Source organism: Hemibagrus wyckioides, linkage group LG14 (genome assembly GCF_019097595.1).
Source record: "Hemibagrus wyckioides isolate EC202008001 linkage group LG14, SWU_Hwy_1.0, whole genome shotgun sequence".
NCBI classification, from domain to species: Eukaryota; Metazoa; Chordata; class Actinopteri; order Siluriformes; family Bagridae; genus Hemibagrus; species Hemibagrus wyckioides.
In genome coordinates this window covers 25247900-25272904 of record NC_080723.1, presented here as the reverse complement: position 1 = coordinate 25272904, position 25005 = coordinate 25247900, and the positions used below count along the sequence as shown (strand labels likewise).

At 39.6% G+C, this 25005-nt stretch overlaps 2 long non-coding RNA genes and 2 pseudogenes across 2 annotated transcripts; 2 read left to right on the top strand and 2 right to left on the bottom strand.

The window, feature by feature from the left end:
- LOC131364477 (immunoglobulin kappa variable 3-15-like) lies at positions 1–618 on the bottom strand (annotated as a pseudogene).
- Positions 619–664: 46 nt separating this feature from the next.
- On the top strand, positions 665–2063 carry LOC131364478 (uncharacterized). The gene is made up of 2 exons (XR_009206477.1): positions 665–818; positions 1588–2063. It is a non-coding gene; the product is annotated as an uncharacterized LOC131364478 (long non-coding RNA).
- A 7437-nt stretch (positions 2064–9500) lies between these two features.
- Positions 9501–10107, bottom strand: LOC131364479 (immunoglobulin kappa variable 3-15-like; annotated as a pseudogene).
- Positions 10108–10187: 80 nt separating this feature from the next.
- Positions 10188–11573, top strand: LOC131364480 (uncharacterized). Its single transcript, XR_009206478.1, has 2 exons — positions 10188–10328; positions 11098–11573. It is a non-coding gene; the product is annotated as an uncharacterized LOC131364480 (long non-coding RNA).
- Positions 11574–25005: the final 13432 nt, after the last annotated feature.

Below are 25005 nucleotides of genomic sequence, written 5' to 3'. Positions count from 1 at the left end.
GTGTGTGTTTCTGACTCAGAGCACTTCCTCTACAGCTGAGGGAGGGTTTTTGTACGACGCTGTAACACTGTGTGTACGGAGAGCTCTCATCCTGCTGACAGTAATAATCTCCTGCATCTTCAGCCTGAACTCCAGAGATTTTTAGGAAAAATTCTCGGTCAGATCCACTGCCACTGAAACGATCAGGAACCCCAGTGTAACGTACATCATCATTATAGATCAGGAGTTTAGGAGCTTCTCCAGGTTTCTGTAGGTACCACTGGAGATCACTGCTAACATAAGCACTGGCTCTACAGGTGAGAGTAACAGATGCTCCTGGAGAAACAGACTGAGATCCTGGAGACTGAGTCAGGACGATTTCCCCAAAGGACTCTAAAGAAAAGGATGCAGAGTTAAAATAATGGAAACAAATGTAGTACTGAGTGTGAGAGTGATTTGATGATGTGTATGAATAATAAAAGTAAAGAGAGTGTCTCACGGTGAGCGAGGAGTCCCAGTGTCCCCAGCAGTAGAATCAGTACCATCATCATTGTGCTGCGTGTCAGTGGCTCTGAAAGGACTGAACACACTCTGATCAGCACTACAGCTCTTAAAGTGTGTGCAGCAGTGACACAGCACACATATGCAAACACCACAAGTGTGTGTGTGTGTGTGAGTGAGTGTGTGTGTGTATGTGTGTGTGAGTGTGTATGTGTGTGTGTGTGTGTGTGTGTGTGTGTGTGGTCACTGTAGTGTAACAGAGGTTTTTGTATGACGGCTTCATTAGAATGTATCACTGTGGTGGACGTTCGGAGGAGGAACCAAACTGATTGTGAAAAGTAAGTGACTTTTGTTCATTTAAAATAGAGAAATTAATGAATTTATTTTTATTATTAATTTGATTATTTATAAAACTGAAAATGAATCATTTTGAAGGTTTTTATGATCTAAAATATTTTAAAAAATCCATCAGTTATTTGAAATATTCTAAATCCAGTGAGAGAATAAATTCAGGTATTTGTGATGTTTAAAGTCACCTTGAGTTCAGTGTCTAGTGATGAATTTTAATTGAGTATCATCACCAGAATAAAGCTGATCAAAGTTCTGGTTGGTCCATGATGGAAAGTGAATGTTCTGCTGCTGCTGGAACACATTTGTGCTGCTGCAGAGTTTCCAGTTTTGTCTCTATTGGAGTTCAGAGCATTTACAGAATACACTCACTGAGTGTTTCAGTGCTGGAACACAGTGTGACTATTGGATGCAGTTTCTGAATAGAACTGAGTGAACACTAAATCAGAAAGAAGATGGATTATGGTGTGGAGTTAAAGCTGGTGGCTTCCACATGTTCTCTTTGTTTGTTAGTGGACTTTAATCCAAATGTACTGATGTTTCTCCACTGAAACTGATCTCACCATGAAGTCCTCCATGTATCTGTTCATTTAGAGTTAGGAACTGTTTTTATCCTGCTGAAGGTCATAGAGGTTTCCAGATGTTCCAGTGTGGATCACTGTACTGATTACTGAACACACATTAATGTTTCTGGACTAATGAGTAAATGTTGTGTAAGTGTGTGTAAAGGTGTGTTTATTGTGTGTTTGTGGTCTCCAGCCGGTCCCACGGTGAAGCCCTCCGTGTCTCTGCTCCCTCCCTCCTCTCTGCAGCTGTCTGAGGAATCGGCCTCGCTGCTCTGCCTGCTGTCTGCCTACTCTCCACAGGGGGCGCTGGTGAGCTGGACGGTGGACGGATCGGCGGTGAAGGACGGGGTCGTGACCAGCGCGGAAGAACAGAAGAAGGACGGTTACATGCGCAGCAGCACCCTGACCCTCAGCAAAGCAGTCTGGGAAAAGGGGGAGGAGTTTGTCTGTACGGTCTCCCATGGGGGCGTGGATCATCCGGTCATGTTCAGAAAGAGCCAGTGTGAAGGCTAACAGCTCCAAGATAGAATTGAAGACTGAGCTGCTTACACATCCATCTACAATAGAGTTTCAATTCTACACAATGCTGACATTTCTGTCTTTACTCTCTTCACTGTCCTGTTGCTCTTCCTGTAGTTTTGCTCTGCTGAAATAAAGCTTCATTTTGGACATTGTGTGTTCTTTTATTGGAGTTAATAGTCATTATCAGTGTGAGGAGAGAGTGTGTTTAGCTGTAGATTCAGTGCTGTGTGTTGTGCTTCAGTGAGTTTGGATGAAGAAAGTTGAACATCTGCTGAAAGTGCTGCTCTATTCTGGGAGAAAGAGGATCACTCAGCCGTCTTCATGTAAATCTCACTTCCTCTACACTGCTCTCTGATTTCCTGCTTAAAACTGACTCTGTGTGTTTAGCTGGGTGTGGAACAGGAAGCTGGTTTCATCTCTTTCTTTAGTGCAGGATTTACACTTGAGGTAACTGAAACTGCACACTTATTTTATATTAATAGTTTGGAAGATTCGTGATCTTTATCATCTTTTCCCTAGAATCATTTACCAGATGTAGCATTTAGCAGTTTAGTTGAACAAAAGTGATAAATACTGAATTAATAAGATACAGATCTCACTTTTAATTTTTCATTTCACATTCAGTCCAATTCAGCATTTATCAAACCAGATTAAACGTCCAATATTAAACCTCCCCTTTATCTCCAAGATCCTAGAAACGGTTGTACTACAGCAGTTATGTTTAGAGCTATGTAACCCTTGACACTTTTATCATGTTAAAGACTGCACTGCTTTAATTTGGTATTGCCCCTCTGAGAGAGCGGGGTAGCATGTGCACTTAGCGAGTGCATGGCAATAGCAGGTTAAGTGAATCTGATGAGAGACTGCACAGCATGTGATTTTTTTTCCTCGATAAAGATTTAGTATTGCTGTTGTGAAGAGTTTTATTTGAGTATATGCTGTATTGTTTCATACACAAGCTGAGTGAGAGTTGCCAAAGTGAAGAAATACTCAATCCTCACTCTAATTTTCTTTTCTTTAAAGTGCCGGGGGACAAAAGGCATTCAAATTAATTGCTTGAAATAAATTTTCCTGGTTAGCATAACTTTTTGTGTATGGTGTTACATTATTTAACTTTTTCCTTTTTCTCTCCCTTAATCCTGACATTCATTTTTCTTTCCTCATTTAACATCTTTGTGCTTGACCTACAGGGAAACCCAAGCTCCTAGACAATGAACCTAGACAACTTAGTATTAGATCATACAGCCTTGACCTAACTGTTAAAGCCGGGGTTACACCTACATAGGAATAAAATTCATGAAATGTATCAGTCAGGATTTAGGCCTCATCATAGCACAGAGACAGCACTGGTTAAAGTGGTAAATGACCTGTTACTGACCTCTGATCAGGGTTGTGTCTCCTTGCTGGTGTTTCTTGACCTTACTGCAGATATTGTTCATATAGTACTCAAGAAACTCAAATTCAATATTTTATAATCAGTGTAAAATTTGACTGGGAGCCAGTGCAGTGTGTATAAAATAGGAGTGATGTGTTCACATCTTCTGGTTCTAATTAGGACTCTATGTGCTGCATTCTGGACTTACTGGAGCTTGTTTATGCTCCTACTGGAACAATTATGCAAGGTAATAGTTGCATAATTAGAATGCTACCCTAGTGATATTATCTACATGAGCTTCAAGTAAAGGACTGGAGTCAATAATCAGAATTTAATCAAATTCACATTCAGAATCAGAATTTTTTTTTTGTTTAGAACAAAAAAACAGTGCACTTTTAACATACAGGCACTGCACATTATTGCTGGACTGAACAAGACACAAACTAATACAAATGAGAGAACACTTAACACAATCAAGCAAAAAAAACACCTACATATTGGCCTATGACAGAAGTGACCCTGATTGTTCAGTTAGCTAAAACAACATACTGCACGTGTAAAATATTGAATAAAGTAGAGAAAGTAGAGTTCATAAAGAGCATCTGTGCGTAAGCCCCTGGTGAGTTAAGGTGTTCCAGGATGTAGTGCAGCCCCATGTTAACAGCATTTTCCACAACCTTATTTGAATTGTGGATCCAGCAGTGAGACTATGATGACCTTCAAGTATGATAGCACCAGCCTCTTATAGCACTTCATTACAAGAGATGTAATATCAACTGGTCTGTAGTCATTTTTGAATGAATATTATGAATTATTATTATTATTATTATTATTATTATTATTATTATTATTATTATTATTATTATTATTATTATTATTATTATGAATGAATATTATTTCCTGGCAAGCTTCAAATTGGTCAGACTAGTTCTTAACAGTTCTTAATAGTTTTTTTTAAAGAATAACCTACATTATTTTAGTGTATATTTTGAGTAATATGTGTCCCATACATTTTCTGCAGGGATCTTGGGTTTTGATTTCAGAACTTATTAACATATGCAATGCAAAAGAAAGTACCGATGGTGTCTGAAGTGCTGGAACGATGGCCTGCCTTGTTTCTTCCAAATGAGGTAAAAATAAATAATTAACTCTAGTTGATAATTTAATATTACTTGTTGGTTGTAGATGTTTGTTGTGAGTCTTATGAAGTCTGTCAAGCAATGTTACTGGCCAGATCTGTTTTTTTTTCCCCCTTGATATGTAATGAGTTCCAACCCAGTCTCATGCCATTACATTTAATCTATTGATTTGTGCACACTGACATGAATTGCCCATGTTTTTTGTGACAGACAGCATGATTTTCAAACTAATTCACTGCTATTAGAATTGTCTTTTTGTGTTTCGATTTTCACCGATTATATTGCTGGTCAATACGTGTTTTATTTATCCAGTGTCGTGTTCGTGGGTTTGATCTGAACTCTAATATTAGACTACACTACATATGAGGTTTGTGACCACACTGAAAAAACTGACTTTTTGGTGTATTAAAATTTACTAAGTTAACCTTCATAATTTTTACATCATAATATTAAATTTCAATGAGAACTAGAATTTCCTAAGTAAAATTTCACGTACATACACATTTAATTCATGTAATAAATGAACTGAGTGGAAAGGGTTAAATATTATTGTGTGTTCACTAGTAATATTTAAATGTTTTATTGTCATTGCACATAAACCTAGTAATTTTATACATAGTATATTTTAAACATTTTAAAAGTGTAGCGTGTGTAGGGCTCTGATGACAAGTTGTTTCATGTATTGTTTGCTATATTTTATGCCTTCTGTTGTCCAAACAAATGTTATATATGGTGCATTAAATGTATACATTTTTTGTTGTATGTTTTATTTATTTATTTATTTATTTATTTATTTATTTATTTATTTATTTATTAAGACATTTTGTTTAAAGGGTTCCAGTCCCTGGCATCATGTAGTTGTTCCAGTTCCAGTGAAATTTCACTAAATGCACTTTAAAAAAACAAAAAACAAACCCTGTGTTAAGATTGTGTTAAGACTGTGAATATTAAGTCACTTTTGTTAATGTTGGCTAAATAAACTGTTAAAATGTATTTCAGTTGTGTGATTTGTGAAAGATATAGACTAAGTAATTACAGTTTATTTATAAACAATAAATTAGCAAAGTTTACATAATTATCAGGAGTCATATAAACTGATAAGCAGCACAGTGGCTTAGTGGTCAGCACTGTTGTCTCACAGCAAGAAGGTCCTGGTTTCGAACAGACAGGGGCCTTTCTGTGTTGAGTTTGCATGATCTCCCCGTGCCTGCGTGGATTTACTCTGGGTTCCAGTTTCCTCCCACAGTCCAAAAACATATACATTAGGTTGATTGGTAATTCTAAATTGCCCATAGGAGTGAGTGTGTGTGGTTGTCTGTCTATATGTGGCCCTGTGATGGACTGGTGACCTCTGCCTTATGTGTGCTGGGATAGGCTCCAGCAGACCCCCATGACCCTAACTAGGAATAAAGCGGGGATAGACAATGGATGGATGGAAAATCAAGTAAGTGAAAATCTCACTTAATAAAAATTTACTAATTAGTAATTAGTAAGATTTACTTAAAAATTTGATAAAAGCAACGTTCCTGTTGTTAAAACAATAAATTAACTTTATTGAATTACTTTAAATAATTCTGACTTCTAAATTAAATATAATTAGGTAACTTTTACTCAATTTATTTATGAGCATCAAGTTAAATATTAAAGAGATTTTACCTGATAATGACAGGTGAGTTGTACTTAATTTTAGAACAGTAAAATTTAATTAAAATCTGCATGTGCAAATTGTTACGAGGATTTAATTAATCTTTATAAATCTTACAAGTTTGTTTTTTCAGTGTAGGAGTCTTTACAGTCCAGGTGTGTGAGGGCAAGATGGAGGATTGTGGTAATGGCATCGTCCGTGGAACGGTTAGGACGATACCCAAACTGCAAGGGGTCCAGCGAGGGTGGTAGCTGTGTCTTGATGTGCCTCATGACGAGCCTCTAGAAGCATTTCATCACGATTGGTGTGAGTGCGACGGGACGATAGTCATTGAGGCAGGAAACCGTAGACTTCTTTGGCACAGGGACGATGGTCGTTGTCTTGAGGCACAACCAGGAAGGTGCAGGGACAATTTAAATTTAATGGATTTTGCCGTTTACAACAGCACGAGTGGATATGCCTGCCCTGCATGCAGTGGGTTGGAACCAGAAGAAAAGCCTCTCTCTACATATTACACTTTCTACAAGATTCCTATTAATGTTTTGTTGTTTCCTTTGTTGTGTGCTTTTGGCCTGTTGTGAATCATACACTTCCTGCACTATACATTATTAAGGGCTTCTTGAAATTTTAAACTTTTATTTGAGTAGCAAAAAATATTGAGTAGACTACATCAGTATACACTGCATTGTTTTGTTTAAGAGGGAATTATTAATAAAGCTCATGAACATACACAGACACTGCTGATGAAATCATGAAGTTGAAGTGGTTCTTGTGGGAACACCATGCTTTCATCTGTAATGCCTTAATAAGTAGCCCCATAGAAGAGACAATAGAGCAGAACTTAGTCATGTGAAAAAATTTGGACACCCCATTAAATATTGAGTTCTTTATTAAGAAATGTCACTATGTCAATTTCTGACCTTGTTTTAATGTGTACCTGTAGATGAAAGTGATGTAATTGCATGTAATAAAATATCACTTTGTTTTCACTTATTAAACAAAAGAAATAAACAAAAGTGAGTATTTCAGCTGAGGACAACAGTTAGGACACCCAGTGCCCTAATAGCTAGTCTTTTCCCCATTGGCTGAAATAACCTCAATGACATGTTTCCTGTAGCCATTTACCAGTTTCTGACATTGACTGTAAGAAAGTTTCCCTCTCTCCTGAATGCAGAATTCTTTCATCTGTGTGATATTTGGGGAATTTCTTGCATGCACAGTCCGTTTCAAATCACCCCACAGGATCTCCAGAATTCTCCATGTTTTACTTTTCAGCCAGTCCTTGGTGGATTTACTGGGATGTTTTGGGTCATTATCATGTTGCAAGGTTCAGTTCTGCTTTAGCTTCAGTTTTTTGACAGATGGTCTCACATGTTCCTCAAGCACCTTCTGATACAATGTAGAATTCATAATGGACTCTATGATGGTGATCTGGCCAGGTCCTGCTGCAGCAGAGCATCCCCAAACCATAACACTTCCACCTCCATGTTTCATAGTTGGTATGAGGTTCATTTGCTGAAATGCTGTATTTGTTTTACGCCAAACGTGCCCTGTTATGGTGTCCAAAAAATTAAATAAATTTTAGACTCATCTGTCCAAAGCACATTATTCCAGAGGGCTTGGCCTTTGTCTCTGTGTTCTTTAGGAAACTTCAGTCTTGACCCCATGTTTTTTTAGACAGCAAAGGTTTCCTTCTTGCACACCTCCCATAATAATTAAAGTTGCGTAGTCTCTCTGATTGTAGATTCATGCACTTTGACATAAACTGTAGCAAAAGCTTGCTGTAGGTCCTGTGATATTTTAGACGTCTTTAAGCATCTTGTGGTCTGCTCTTGGAGTGAATTTGGTTGGATGGCCTGACCTGGCCATGTGGGCATGTGTATTAAATGTTCTCCACTTGGAAATGATTTTCTGGATAATGGAATGGCTGATTAAATATTCTTTTTAGATCTTTTTATGTCCCTTACCAGACTCTAACACTAGCACTAGCAAACACTAGCAATCTTCTTTCTGAAGGTCTCAGAGAGCTCTTTGACTCTCACCATGGTGATACCTCTCACTTCAACAATGAAAAGCAAACCAAGCTAAATGTCTGAGGTTTAAATAAGGCAAGCCTCCTTCACAATGCTCTGGAACAATGTTCTAATCATTTGCACCTGATGTGATACACCTTTAGGTAATTTTATCCGTTTTATGTACAAATAAATGTGGGGGTGTTGGTTTTATTTGTTTAGTTATATTACTTGAATCTTTCAATATTGTTAAAATGAAGGTCAAATGCCTTTATGTTTAGCTATATAAAAAAAAAAAAAACACAGGCTTTCATGGGGTTTCCTAATTTTTTTCAAATGACTGTATATGCTTACTGCATTCTATTTAAGTCTGAAAACAAAAACAGAAAGTGGCCAATGATATAAGTTAATAAAAATATAACTATTACCAAACTGGGACACATTATTCTTACTAGAAATTAATTAGCCTACAAAATTACTCTTAAATGTCCTGCAAATGTGATCCCCAAAGTGATGAAATTGGTGGTTAGATAATGGCACATGCAGATACACCTATACAGGCAAACCTTCAGAAACATCATGTTAGAAATTCATGTCATTTGTATGAAAGGAAATGTCACATTTTCAGCAGAGGGATTAACTCCAGTGCCTATGTTAATACAACAGTTATAAACTACCTATATCCCTTGTATTGACCGTCTCATTTTAGTAGGTGTAATTAGTTAATTACTTTAAAGTGAGCTACAATTGGCTGCATTTTTCTACCACACATTACTCACAGTACTCACAGGTCTTGTGGTTAGTCAGAAAGCTAAGAGTTTAGAACAGACTAGATAGCAAGTGTATCAAAATACCTTGGGTTACTTAGATTTACTGAATAAAATAGTAGATTATAGTGTAACATATTCCTAAATACCTTTTTATGACACTAAATACCTTTTGAACTTGATACATAATAATTATAATTAATAAATAATTAATAAATAAACACCCTCAGAAAGATAAGAACAAGAACGATCAGTGTGTCAGTGAAGTCAATTCCCTTTAATCTTCAGTTTAAGCTCATGTGTTATCATTTAGAGTGCGGAGAATCATCTCTCTCTATAGATATACAGAAAAAGTGTGTCTGAGAACGTGTAGAAGATCTACTGTACCACTTATAGAACTGCACTTTTAGTCTGGAAAGTGAGTTCTAGCAGGTAGAGCTAGAGAGAATGTGCTTCGGTTTGAACAATTCTACTCTTCCATTTCAGTGATTTTAGTGGTGTGTTGGAGCTTGTGGATATGGGACTGAGGAACTTTTATCTATGATCAATAGACTATTAGAAAATGAGTGATTAATATTTATTATGAATTATTTAAGAGCTAATGATGATTAAACCTCTCAGTGTTGTTCAGTGGAGTGCAGCTTCAGTGTGTGTTTCTGACTCAGAGCACTTCCTCTACAGCTGAGGGAGGGTTTTTGTACGACGCTGTAACACTGTGTGAACGGAGTTGCCTCATCCTGCTGACAGTAATAATCTCCTGCATCTTCAGCCTGAACTCCAGAGATTTTTAGACTAAATTCTCTATTATATCCACTGCCACTGAAACGATCTGGAATCCCAGATTGACGAGTGGATGCAGTATAGATCAGGAGTTTAGGAGCTTCTCCAGGTTTCTGCAGGTACCAGTGGAGGTCATCATCAAGATCAGTATTGGCTCTACAAGAGATAGTAACAGATGCTCCTGGAGAAACAGACTGAGATCCTGGAGACTGAGTCAGGACGATTTCCCCAAAGGACTCTAAAGAAAAGGATGCAGAGTTAAAATAATGGAAACAAATGTAGTACTGAGTGTGAGAGTGATTTGATGATGTGTATGAATAATAAAAGTAAAGAGAGTGTCTCACGGTGAGCGAGGAGTCCCAGTGTCCCCAGCAGTAGAATCAGTACCATCATCATTGTGCTGCGTGTCAGTGGCTCTGAAAGGACTGAACACACTCTGATCAGCACTACAGCTCTTAAAGTGTGTGCAGCAGTGACACAGCACACATATGCAAACACCACAAGTGTGTGTGTGTGTGTGTGTGTGTGAGTGAGTGTGTGTGTGTATGTGTGTGTGAGTGTGTATGTGTGTGTGTGTGTGTGTGTGTGTGTGTGTGTGGTCACTGTAGTGTAACAGAGGTTTTTGTATGACGGCTTCATTAGAATGTATCACTGTGGTGGACGTTCGGAGGAGGAACCAAACTGATTGTGAAAAGTAAGTGACTTTTGTTCATTTAAAATAGAGAAATTAATGAATTTATTTTTATTATTAATTTGATTATTTATAAAACTGAAAATGAATCATTTTGAAGGTTTTTATGATCTAAAATATTTTAAAAAATCCATCAGTTATTTGAAATATTCTAAATCCAGTGAGAGAATAAATTCAGGTATTTGTGATGTTTAAAGTCACCTTGAGTTCAGTGTCTAGTGATGAATTTTAATTGAGTATCATCACCAGAATAAAGCTGATCAAAGTTCTGGTTGGTCCATGATGGAAAGTGAATGTTCTGCTGCTGCTGGAACACATTTGTGCTGCTGCAGAGTTTCCAGTTTTGTCTCTATTGGAGTTCAGAGCATTTACAGAATACACTCACTGAGTGTTTCAGTGCTGGAACACAGTGTGACTATTGGATGCAGTTTCTGAATAGAACTGAGTGAACACTAAATCAGAAAGAAGATGGATTATGGTGTGGAGTTAAAGCTGGTGGCTTCCACATGTTCTCTTTGTTTGTTAGTGGACTTTAATCCAAATGTACTGATGTTTCTCCACTGAAACTGATCTCACCATGAAGTCCTCCATGTATCTGTTCATTTAGAGTTAGGAACTGTTTTTATCCTGCTGAAGGTCATAGAGGTTTCCAGATGTTCCAGTGTGGATCACTGTACTGATTACTGAACACACATTAATGTTTCTGGACTAATGAGTAAATGTTGTGTAAGTGTGTGTAAAGGTGTGTTTATTGTGTGTTTGTGGTCTCCAGCCGGTCCCACGGTGAAGCCCTCCGTGTCTCTGCTCCCTCCCTCCTCTCTGCAGCTGTCTGAGGAATCGGCCTCGCTGCTCTGCCTGCTGTCTGCCTACTCTCCACAGGGGGCGCTGGTGAGCTGGACGGTGGACGGATCGGCGGTGAAGGACGGGGTCGTGACCAGCGTGGAAGAACAGAAGAAGGACGGTTACATGCGCAGCAGCACCCTGACCCTCAGCAAAGCAGTCTGGGAAACGGGGGAGGAGTTTGTCTGTACGGTCTCCCATGGGGGCGTGGATCATCCGGTCATGTTCAGAAAGAGCCAGTGTGAAGGCTAACAGCTCCAAGATAGAATTGAAGACTGAGCTGCTTACACATCCATCTACAATAGAGTTTCAATTCTACACAATGCTGACATTTCTGTCTTTACTCTCTTCACTGTCCTGTTGCTCTTCCTGTAGTTTTGCTCTGCTGAAATAAAGCTTCATTTTGGACATTGTGTGTTCTTTTATTGGAGTTAATAGTCATTATCAGTGTGAGGAGAGAGTGTGTTTAGCTGTAGATTCAGTGCTGTGTGTTGTGCTTCAGTGAGTTTGGATGAAGAAAGTTGAACATCTGCTGAAAGTGCTGCTCTATTCTGGGAGAAAGAGGATCACTCAGCCGTCTTCATGTAAATCTCACTTCCTCTACACTGCTCTCTGATTTCCTGCTTAAAACTGACTCTGTGTTTAGCTGGGTGTGGAACAGGAAGCTGGTTTCATCTCTTTCTTTAGTGCAGGATTTACACTTGAGGTAACTGAAACTGCACACTTATTTTATATTAATAGTTTGGAAGAGTCGTGATCTTTATCATCTTTTCCCCCTGACTCAGAATTAAATGCCAGATGTACCAGTTTAGTTGAACAAAAGTGATAAATACTGAAATAATAAGATACAGAAAGAAATTTGATCTAATTGTGTTAAACTGATTATACCTAATTTTTCATTTCTCATGTACCTTCACATTCAGTCCAATTCAGCATTTATTAAAACTAGACTTTATTGATACTATGAAGGAAATTCTTGTGTTACAGCAGCTTAGTCAGTTACACAATAATGCATAATATTATATATATATAGTATATATATATATATATATATATACACTATATTGCCAAAAGTATTCGCTCACCCATCCAAATAATCAGAATCAGGTGTTCCAATCACTTCCATGGCCACAGGTGTATAAAATCAAGCACCTAGGCATGCAGACTGTTTTTACAAACATTTGTGAAAGAACGGGTCGCTCTCAGGAGCTCAGTGAATTCCAGCGTGGAACTGTGATAGGATGCCACCTGTGCAACAAATCCAGTCGTGAAATTTCCTCGCTCCTAAATATTCCACAGTCAACTGTCAGCTGTATTATAAGAACGTGGAAGTGTTTGGGAACGACAGCAACTCAGCCACGAAGTGGTAGGCCACGTAAACTGACGGAGCGGGGTCAGCGGATGCTGAGACGCATAGTGCGAAGAGGTCACCAACTTTCTGCAGAGTCAATCGCTACAGACCTCCAAACTTCATGTGGCCTTCAGATTAGCTCAAGAACAGTGCGCAGAGAGCTTCATGGAATGGGTTTCCATGGCCGAGCAGTTGCATCCAAGCCATACATCACCAAGTGCAATGCAAAGCGTCGGATGCAGTGGTGTAAAGGTGGACTCTAGAGCAGTGGAGACGCGTTCTCTGGAGTGACCAATCGCGCTTCTCCATCTGGCAATCTGATGGACGAGTCTGGGTTTGGTGGTTGCCAGGAGAACGGTACTTGTCTGACTGCATTGTGCCAAGTGTAAAGTTTGGTGGAGGGGGGATTATGGTGTGGAGTTGTTTTTCAGGAGCTGGGCTTGGCCCCTTAGTTCCAGTGAAAGGAACTCTGAATGCTTCAGCATACCAAGACATTTTGGACAATTCCATGCTCCCAACTTTGTGGGAACAGTTTGGAGCTGGCCCCTTCCTCTTCCAACATGACTGTGCACCAGTGACCAAAGCAAGGTCCATAAAGACATGGATGACAGAGTCTGGTGTGGAGGAACTTGACTGGCCTGCACAGAGTCCTGACCTCAACCCGATAGAACACCTTTGGGATGAATTAGAGCGGAGACTGAGAGCCAGGCCTTCTCGTCCAACATCAGTGTGTGACCTCACAAATGCGCTTCTGGAAGAATGGTCAAAAATTCCCATAAACACACTCCTAAACCTTGTGGACAGCCTTCCCAGAAGAGTTGAAGCTGTTATAGCTGCAAAGGGTGGACCGACATCATATTGAACCCTATGGATTAGGAATGGGATGTCACTTAAGTTCATATGCGAGTCAAGGCAGGTGAGCGAATACTTTTGGCAATATAGTGTATATATATATATATATATAGCTCTGGAAAAAAATAAGACACCTCTGCAAAATAATCAGTTTCTTATGGTTTTTTCCTACAAGTTCATGTATTGTTGAGATGAACAGTTTTGTTTGATTTTTTGTGAACTGCTGGCAATATTTCTCCTAAATTCAAAATATAACTATTGTTACTTAGAATGTACATTTAACACCACCAGTAATAAACAGTTACTTGTTCAGTATCATTCACTAAGGATAAAAGCATATATGTCAAGCCATTTATTTTATTAAGCGTGGCCATGGTACCTCCTCTGAGGAACACAGACCATCCTAGGTCAGCTAGGGTATACCCTTCAAAATATCTAGGTGCATTACTCGGGCGATAACACACAGGGGATTCCGAGTTGGAATTTTGCCAAGGGTTACGTGCACGACACGAGGGACAACAGAGGCTGGGTAACAGCACTCTGTCCAATTCCAATGGCGTGAGCTACACCAAAAGCATATCGCGAATCAGTATAAATTATCACAACTTGATCTTTAAACAGACAACATTACTGGTTTGCTAGTGAAATCTTTTTTGGCACAAAGATAGTTCATAGTCTGAACGACGTTGTGTGGTCATATGTTGTGTCTGAATTTTTTTGAGAATGGTGACTACCTGATGTGGTGTATGTAGTGTAAGTGGGTGTGAAAGAACAACTCTTTCAGCATCTGAGACCTTCAGAGCAGAGCAACTAAATGCAAACATGCGGGCATACCTTGGACCACAAAATCGAGAGATTTAGACAGATATGCTACTGGCCAATAACCACTACCATGCTCTTGGGTCAAGACTCCTGTGGCCATGCCCCCATCCTCTTTAACATAGAGATGAAATGGAATGTTGTAGTCAGGCAGCCCTAGAGCCGGAGCTCAGGGATTGTTTGAGGTAACAGAAAGAGTTAATCATTTCTTTTGTTCATTCCACAGTATCTGGCATGTCTCTGAGACAGCACTGGTGCAACACTTTTGTCATAGTATGAACAGTCCGTTATGTACTGACGGCAGTAATTGATCAATCCCAGAAAACTGAGTATACCCTTCTGTGTTTTAGGTGGATGGACTTCCATTATAACTCTCAGATGATCAGATGAGTGCTTGCACTGTCCTAGAGAGATGAGAAACCCCAGATACTGCACCAGAGGCTTACAGAACTGGAGTTTAGAGAGCGAGGCCTTGAAACCACACTGTGCCAGGTGGGTTAAAATTATAACAGAGCCTCTTCTACAGCAGTCTGCATCTTTCCCTGAAAGCAGAATGTCATCTGCATATTTCAGTAGTGAACAGCCTTCTGGGAGGATGAGTGAAGAATGTACAGCAGAAGAGAACACAGCCGGGGAATGGATGAACCCATGAGGAAGGCGTGTCCAGGTGTATTGACGTTGTTTGAAGGTAAAGGTAAAGATCGGCTGCATCTGCTCACTGACAGGGATACTGAAAAAGGCACTACAGAGATCAACAACAGTAAAATGATCATGATCATTTTGTATGGGAGGTAATATGGATGAAACATCAGGCACTATTGGGCTAATAGGTATCACTAGATCATTAATGCGACGCAAATCTTGTGTAAAACGCCAACCCTTACCATTAGGTTTCCTTACTGGGTTGATAGGTGTATTGTATGGTGAACAGGTTTAATAACACCCTGCTCGAGCAGTGAATCAATGACAGACTGAATGCCTTCTTCCTTCTCAATGGACAGAGGATATTGTTTACAATAGACAGGGGTTGATGAACGAAGGTTAGTGATGTACGGTGATATCTGTACATGATCTACTGTGTTGGAGTGTGTGGCCCACAATTTGGATGGGACCTCAGAAAGTTCAGCGGGTATTTTCAGGTCATCACAGGTCTCAGTCGTGTCGGATGTACACATAACAGCAGAAAAACAGAGATTAATTGGAGTTCCGAGAACAAGCTGTCCTCCTTCAAAAGATAAACAACAGTTTAACTTAGCCAAAACATCACGACCCAACGGATTTAATGGTGAAGATGGAATGACAACGAATCTGTGATAGAGAATTTCAGGATCGTAAGGACTAGTAGTTTTGAGTGAGAAAGTTTTAGGACAGGTGACAGGAACCCCATCTATTCCCACAGAGTTGATACAAGAGTTAGATACCAGTCCATTGTACTGTTTTCCAAATGAGGTGCATGTAGTACCTGTGTCAACCATAAAAGGATAAACAACACCTTCAACACATAGATTTATAATTGGTAATGAATTTGGATCAGAACTAAGTACAAGGAACAGCATAGAAGGGGTTCCTTCACTCTGGGGCAGCCCTATTGATGTTGAAATTGCCACTGATGAGGAATGTTACTCCGAAAATTCTGTGTCTCATCCTGTGTGTGTGTGTGAGGTGAATACTTGGTTACACCATTTCTAAGGTCATGATGTTTCTTTCTACATTCCTTTTCCCAGTGACCAGGAATGTGATAATAATTACACTTGCCAGGCTTTCTGTTCTGACGGCTGCGGTGGTGAGATTGGCCTTCAGAGGCTGAGGCCAACATCTGTTTAACAGACTTAGGAGTGTTATCAAAAGCACCAGCTGATTCAGGTTCTCTGACTCTGGTTGCAAATGCAGCTACTGTCTTTTTTGTGAATTTTGTGAGGTCACCCTGCATATTATTGAGACAGGTATTAATAAAGACATACCTCTTGTCACTGGGAGACGAGAGCTTCCTTCCCATTCTCCTTTACAGTATGTAACAAAAGCACTGGGAGTCTCATTACGAGCTTGCTTAGCATTAGCAGCATGAGATGTCTTAAGATATGTCTTGTTGGCCCTGTGCTCGCTCCGTCAAAAACGTTTGGAGCTGTGTATAAAATTGTTGTAAATGATCTGGCTCACTCCACTCAAGTAGCGCCTCTGGTATCAGTTCTAGGTTCCCTAGGTTTATCATGGATTGGATTCAGGTTATCAATATTCTCAATCAAGACTTCCTCAAAAGTGTTAAGTAAAATGTAACGAAAGTCTGGACCAGTTAACTGGGCATAACGTGTACACTGTTTCAAAGCGTCAACAAATCAACTGGGATGAGAACAGGGAGGAAGAGAATTATAAATAGCTTTGATATCACTCATGCTCAGAGAAGAAATTTGGAATAACTTACCCATCTGCACAAATGGAGCTGTGGAATTTATCTCAGTAGAATTAGTCTTAGATTGCAGAGTGTCTTTATCAACTGCAGATTTCAATTTCTCCTGTCTTTCCTCCTTTCTATCTCTTTTTTCCTTCAGTATGGGTGGAGCGTAAGGCGGCGGTATCTGGGCCGTGGGAGTGGGAAGTGTTGCGACAAGCCAAAACAACTTTTCTGTCAGGTTTTGAATCAGAGGGCTTTTTATTTTTAGTTTTCTCGTGTTCCCTATCCCAAACTGGTTTCATTTTGAGCCATGCTTTTAATGCATCAGTCACATACTTGTAATCCCAATTAGGGTCACCATACCCATTGAAAACAAGAATGGTAGCTGTGTTTGAATCATTATCTGCAAAAGACCCTTCTCTAGGATAGGGACGCCACTGTTTTTCACCCTCAGTCCACTCTGCTAAATTGTCAATAAAAGGTTGGACAAAAATGCCAAAACCATGAATATGCATCCAATTATTGGGAGTTTGCTTAGACTGGACACTTCCACCCATTGTTACAATACACAAAGACACAAAGACAAAACAGACCAGACAAACAACAGAGTTAGAGGAGTTTGGGCAGCGTGAGCAAAAAGGGAAAGAAATGTTTACGTTTAACATGCTCATGACCTCCCCGCAGAGCAGGTTCATGTGGCAGTAATTCTTAAACATAATTACCCTGACACACTACAGGTTAAGGTTGTAAAATCTGTGTAATACTAACTGAGATACAGAATATAACCGCATGGAGGCAGAAAGAAAGAAGAGTTTTCCCCTTACCTCTTGCTCCACCCGATTATATCCGGATGAGCCCCCAGAAAGATGTTTGAATTTTTGGGTTCACTCGGAGAAAAATCCTGAGTCACGCTGCTGCCTCCAGAGCTGAATTCAGGGAAGAGATGCTAAAGAACCACACAGAGACAGTGATTGAATAGCACAACTGTTCTAAATTTAATGAGATTAACAGGGAGTATTTATACAGAATAAAGGTATAATCTATCTATAGGCAATTAAAAGACTTCAGCAGAAACAGACGTGGTGGTTGATGTGTTCACTGTTTATTATGAAAAGGCCTATCTAAGACACGGAAGACAGAACTGTCACTGAGTGTCTGTTTTCAGCACATGTTCTTAAAACACAAAAGAAAGAATTTCTAGGACAAAACAAAGGATATCACGGTAATAAGATGTGGTCATAAACAAAAGGTGACACATACTTAGCCAAGGGCCGCAGTCAGCCCAAGACAAACCGTGCCTAGATTTAGAATATACACTACCAGTCAAAAGTTTGGACACACCTTTTAATTCAATGATGGATTTATTTTCTACATTCTAGAACAATCCTGGAGATTTCAAAACTATGAAATAACACACATGGACTTCAGTAATCCATATGTAATGACAACAAAAAACAGTCAGTTGTTATTTTAAGACACGAAGGTCAGGTGTTCTGGAATAGTTCTTGCAAGAACAGTATTGTCAAGTGCATTTGCAAAACCCATCAAGCACCATGATGAAACTGTCTCACATGAAGACCATCCCAGTAAAGCAAGACCAAAACTGACCTCTGCTGCAGAGGAGAAGTTCATTTAGAGTGACCAGCCTCAGAAATCACCAATTAACAGCACCTCAGATTAGAGGCGTTATGAAGGCTTTACAGAGCATCAGTAGCAGACATATCTCAATATCAACTGTTCAAAGGACATTATTGTGGATTTCGGCCGCCTTCAGCATTGTTTTACAATGTAGAAAGAAATAAACATCAGGAAAGACCATGGGATTAGAAGGTGTGTCCAAACTTTTGACTGGTAGTGTATATGAAGGATAAATATACACTATAATGCCAAAAGTTTTTGGACACCCCTCCAAATAATGGTGTGTTTCAGGGGTTGGACACGGCCCCTTAGTTCCAGTGAAAGGAACTCTTAATGCTTCAGCTTCATACCACGACATTTTGGACAATTTCATGCTCTTTGTGGGAACAGTTTGGGGATGACCCCTTCCTCTTCCAACATGACTGCACAACAGTGACCAAAGCAAGGTCCATAAAGACATGGATGAGTGAGTTTGTTGTGGAGGAACTCAACTGGTCTGCACCAAGTCCTGACCTCAACCCCATGGAACACCTTTGGGATGAATTAGAGCGGAGACTGTGAGCCAGACCTTCTCGTCCAACATCAGTGCCTGACCTCACAAATGTGCTTCTAGAGGAACGGTCAAAAATTCCTATAAACACACTCCTAAACCTTGTGGAAAGCCTTCCCAGAAGAGTTGAAGCTGTTATAGCTGCAAAGGGCGGGACAACTCCATATTACATTCATGTGCATGTAAAGGCAGATGTCCCAAAACTTTTGGCAATATAGTGTATATAAAATATAAATATAAACAGTCAATAGTTAAAGGGATAGTTCATTAATCCTTTAAGAAACAAACCTTTAAAAAACTCTTCCAAATGAACCACACTGACATTGAATTGAATTTAGAGTATTGAGTTGAATTTAGAGTATTACAGCATAGTATTCAAATATTTGGACTCAAAAACAGAAACTTATCACACTCCTGGTAACTGCTGTGCTCTAAATGCTCTCTTTCCAGACCTGTCTCTAGTCCAGTAAATTGTAAAAAAAAATAGTAGTGCAGATATGAAACACAGCTCTGGATTTAACCATATTTACATCAGGATTTACGTCACAGTTCACATAGTCAACCTGCAGTAGATAATGAATATGAAGAAGCTCAAGAGTCTAGAATATGTTGATGTTAATGGTTGTAGTAGTGCAATGTGAGAGTGTTTTTTGCAATATGTACAGTTATAATTTTAAATGTCTGCTTATTTTCAATAAAAATGATTGATGATGATCTAATATTATGTGAAGGAATTCGATTTGGAATTAATACTGCTTTGTAAGCAGAAGGTGCTGTCAGTCCGGGACAAGTTCATATGTGTAGGTTTCATGTGAGACCCAAATTCTTTTCTGATTGTTCCTGCTAAAATGTACACAGTAAAAGAAAACAAATACATTTTATCAAACACAAAGGCAGGTGAACATTGTAAAACTGATAATTCAAACAAAATGAATCATCACAATAGAAAACAATGCATTTTCATTTAAAAAGTAAAATTTATTAGATTCAATTCAATTCAATTTATTTTGTATAGCGCCTTTTACAATGAATCTCAAACCAGCTTTACAAAAGAAAAAAACCAGAGAAAGGGGAGGGGGGAAAATAAAAATAAAAAATAAAAATAACTAAATAACTAGAAATAAGAATAAATCATTAAATTTAATAATTAAACTACTTTATCCTTAATGAGAAGCCTGTGGCGACGGTCGCAAGGAAAAACTCCCTGGGATGATATGAGGAAGAAACCTTGAGAGGAACCAGGCTCAGAAGGGAACCCATCCTCATTTGGGTGACACTAAACAGTAAATAATGTAACTGTATGTAATGACTCGTCAGGCGCCGGTGTATTAGAATCCATTCGCAGATTTATTGAAGAACAGAAGACAGGTAATTGTGGTCAAGAAAACGTAAGCAAAGGGTCAAATACCAGAAAGACTAACACTCAGCAAACTAGACAAAAGTTTCAGGCAAGGTCATACACGAAGTAGCTAACAGGAACAGAATAAAGGCTTGGCAAGTAACACTAAATGGAAACAATGCTTCGCACTAGAGTGAAGGTGGCGTGCTGCTTAAATACACCTCTGTACCGGAAGTGGGCAGAGATGGTTAATACTCGGGCGACGGCTCCCTCTGGTGTTCATGCCCAGGCTGCCTAGTGACACTGTAACTGATTAATGTCCTTTCTACAACAGAAATCAATGACCCATGAGGAACTATTAGGTCAGTGTAATTTCTAAGGTCATTATAGACACTAATTATTTGCTGTCACAAGCTGACAGATGAAATGGCAGATCTGTGATGGTGTGAAAGTCCCCAAGTGGCTCTGCCCATGGCTGTCTCCTGGTCCACACAGATCCATCCATAGCATCAGTGGGCACCACCAAGCTACGAGACTCTGACCAGGGGTAGGGCAGTGGTCACAATGGAACTGGAACACTGGGAGCTCAGGAGTGGGGTGTATAGCATGACAGAGAAAGACAGAGAGAGAAAGAGAAAGATATTAAGAATGATTCTGATCGTGTGATGTTTAAAGACAATGTAAGATTATGTATAAAGTGCAGGCAGGGACTCTAGCATGAAGGCTTCCCGGGACATAAAGCGTCCAACCACTTCACAGTCAGTGACCTGAGCAACTTGTGAGGGTGGTAAGATGACAGCATCCAAACAGCCCAGTACACCAAACACTCTATGACCATGAACCTTCCAGATCTGCTCCTTTACCTAAGAACTATATATTAAAAGCTTGACTGAACAAATGTGTCTTCGGCCTAGACTTAAACATTGAGACTGTGTCTGAATCACAAACACTAATTGGAAGGGTGTTCCATAACTGTGGGGCTTTGTAAGAGAAAGCTCTGCCCCCTGCTGTAGCCTATGGTATCACTTCTTTCTTTCTAAAATTCTTGAACGCATAGTTTACAATTAACTGTATCAGCCAAGCTGTCAAGTGGGTTGTTATCCGTCCAGACTGTAAATCTGTGCCCACAAAGCTAGTTGCTGAATTTATTGCAAATGGCCCATTTCATAGCAAAAAATTCAAGCCTCTGAGCAGGATACCTGGATTGAGCATGACTGAGTGCCTTGGAACCAAAAACAATTGGCCTTGCGACAGCATGTCCCCCTGGGGGACATGCGAAAGAACAGCCTCAGGTCCACTCGTTGCAGCATCAACAGACAGTATGAATGCTCTTGAGAAGTCAGGGTGAGCGAGCAAGACTTTCTTTACCAGTGTAGCCTTCAGATTCTCAAATGCCTCAATGCATTCATCTGTCCAATCATTCAAAGTGAGTTTCTGAACTCTCCCTGGACTTCCTCCTACACTTTTCAAGGTTTCTTCTGGCCAGTTGTCAGCTGAAAAAGAGGCTTTGAAATCATTGAGCAATTCTCAATAAAGTGTTGATAGTATACAACCATGCCCCAAAATGAACTGATTTTACTCACTGAAGGAGTGACACCATCATCCTCCATTAAGTCTTTCTCTGACACATGCACAATAGCCTCTATCTTCATTGGATCAATAGCCATTTCCTTTTGAGAGACAATGTGGCCTAAAAATTTCACTGACCTCTACAAAAATCTGCACTTGGAAGGAGAGAGCTTCAAATTATGATTTGTGAGAAGCTGAAACACCATTTCTAGTCTCTGCAAACTTTCTTCCTCAGTCTTACCAAAAACCAATAGATCATCCAGGCAGCAAAGCAAATGAAATGAAATTTTGGTCACCGAAAATAGTTAGCATCACTCTCATTAATGTTGCAGGACTATTACAGAGACCTTGAGGTAAGCGGTTGTACTCATGCAACCCAAGAGGAGAACTGAAAGCTGTAAATTTCTTATCCACCTCATGTAGAGGAATGTTATAGTACCCATATGTTTAATCCATGGTACTAAACAAAGTGCCCATTTTTCTTTCAAGCTAATGCTAATGGTGATGCGAATTCACTACATGATTTCCTGATGATCTCTCTCTGTTCCATTTCATCCAATGTCTTCCTCAGCTTGTGATAGTGTGCCGGCAAAAAAAGTCTGTGGTAAGGTAAACAAAAAGGTCTGTCGTCTGTCAAACGGATATGATGAGAGAACATCTTCTCTTCACCACAATCCAATGAATGTCTAGAGAAAACACGATCATATTTCCTGATTAAATGTAAGAGTTTGTTCCTCCAGAAGGATGACACTTCACAGTCAACTACATTCAAATCTTTGAGCCCCAGCTCATCCAACTGAAAATCATCGACATGTCTGGCAGTAGACACTGAGCTTTCAGCCGACAGGGCACCACAAGAACTGCCACTGCTCTTATCCACATTCTGAAAAACATTTTGTTTTGGCATATGATCAAAATCGTCCAAAGCAATGCATGGGTAAACATCAGCCAGTTTTGCATTCCTGCATAACACAATTTCAGAGTTTGATAGGGTTTATCATTTTTATTGGGAGCCAACCGTCACCCCACAAAGTAAGATCACGCTACCTATAAGGACATTTCTGTGGACACAATGAGAAGTACTCGGCTCAATTGTAACCGTACTGCCCACTGACAGTTTAAGTCCTGGTGGCAGGCAACCGACTGCAGATTTGGATTTTAAAGTGCCCACCTTGTCAGGGTTCATACCTCCCCTCCACCTCTCAATGCTCAACAGCATATTTAGAAATTGACAATTTTCACTTGAACTCGATTGGTCTGGTTTATTCAACACTCTCCAGAATCCCTCATTTGATTTCATTTCTCTGATCAAAGGTTTCAGCACATTGGTGCCAATTATAAGCTGGTCCACCTGTCCACAGACAATAAGAACAAGGACAATAAAACTAAATCAATATACCTATTTTCAAATCATATACAACCTTCAGGAGTAGTCTGTTTCCCACCACACCCAACCAGGACAATGTCTTACAGGGATATTCTCCGCTGACTGGATTTTGGAAAATAACAGTTTTGTCTTTGCTTTGGCTCTAACAAATAAATGAAAGGCAGACTCAACATCAGCATCACAGGAGGAATTTTCAGATTGCAACACATTGCCCTCCCCCCAACATAGGCCCTATCCCTGAGATGCTTCATTGCCTTGTCTGCTAGTGCTTTCCCTGGTCACAGTCTTCTCACAATTGTAACTTACATGTCGAGATGAAAAACATTTAAAACACATGTTGTACATCCTGCAACATGCAGTAGTGCTGTGAACTTTGCTACTACAAATTCTGCATTCACGGCTCTGTTTGTTTCGAATTCTTAGGACAACCACCTCACACAGACTGGGTATTGCACACAAGAGCCTTTTCCAACATGCTAAGGACTTTGTCCAAAGTCTAATTATCATTTGATGGTGTGGCCATCTCTGACATATGAAGAGACAATGATGACTAAACAGTAGGCTCAGAAACCTTAGCTGTTTGTTGACACATAGCCCGTCCTTTAGCATTATGTTCCCTCAGCACCACACCCAGTCTCTCTTGGACCTCAGAGGCTGTCCATGACTGTGCTGATTTGCTTCTGAAAACCAAAGATAGCTCCCTATCATGACAATTCGCAATAAACATTACAGCCAGTTCTCTACTTCGAGTTTCCAAAACTCTACTATTTTCCCTAAGGCTTTGCTCAGCACCTCAGCTGCTTTGTTTAACCTTATCCAATAATCTAAGGGACTAGGGCAGTGGTGGCTCAAGTGGTTAAGGCTCTGGGTCGTTCAAGGCAGGGGTTCAAGGCCCAGCACCGCCAAGTTGCCACTGTTGGGCCCTTGAGCAAGGCCCTTAACCCTCTCTGCTCCAGGGGCGCCGTATCATGGCTGACCCTGCGCTCTGACCCCAACCTCCAAGGATGGGATATGTGAAGAAAGAATTTATATGTGACAAATAAAGGCTGTTTCTGTTCTTGTTAACATCAGATTTAACAGAGTAGAAACCTGAGCTACTGGAATCACTGAAATGGTGTCTCAGTACTGTAAACACAGCATTTACTGTTCTGTTACTCAACCAAACCTTTATAACATCCCTGGCCCTCCCCATGAGCCAGTTCATCACTTCTTCAACCCTTTCTGAGTTTGCCACTTCTTACTTGTTAAGGTAAACTTGCATCAATTCTTAATGGAGCACTTATCTGTACCATTTCCACGGAAGTATGGTAGTGCATTTACCTCCAATTTTAAGAAAAAAATTCATTTTGGATGCATTAATAATGGCTGCATTTGACAATTTAACATCAAAAGCATTAGTTGTTTCACCAGAATGACCACTAGGTGACAGACTGGAATGCCCAGTTTGCAATAAACTATCCCTAATGGCTTCACCAATGTTTATTTCCTGATTTTAATTCTCTGCATCACATATTTGTATGAAATATAACAGACACCAACAGAAAACTTGGATAAGGTGTAGCTCGACACATACTGCCTGTTAATTATTACATACATGTCTCAAATACACTTGTACAACAGGAGTTTTGCTTGGATCTTGCATCTTAAATACTATATAACTCTACAGTATCACTACAACATCGTTTCTCATAACACAGTACAAATGAAATGATAATTTATTTAAGTGACAAAGTATACCTTTCTCTACAAAGAGGAGCGTGCACACACACACCGCCCGTGTAGTGACAACAATTACAATTCAAACTTCGATTAAGCACAAATTCATAACTTGGGTTACAATTCTCTCATTAAACAAAATTTGATATTGGAATACATTTAACACTGAAAGTCTATAAATAATAAGTAATAATCAATAAATCTCGGGATCTGATGAAGACAACTCTCAT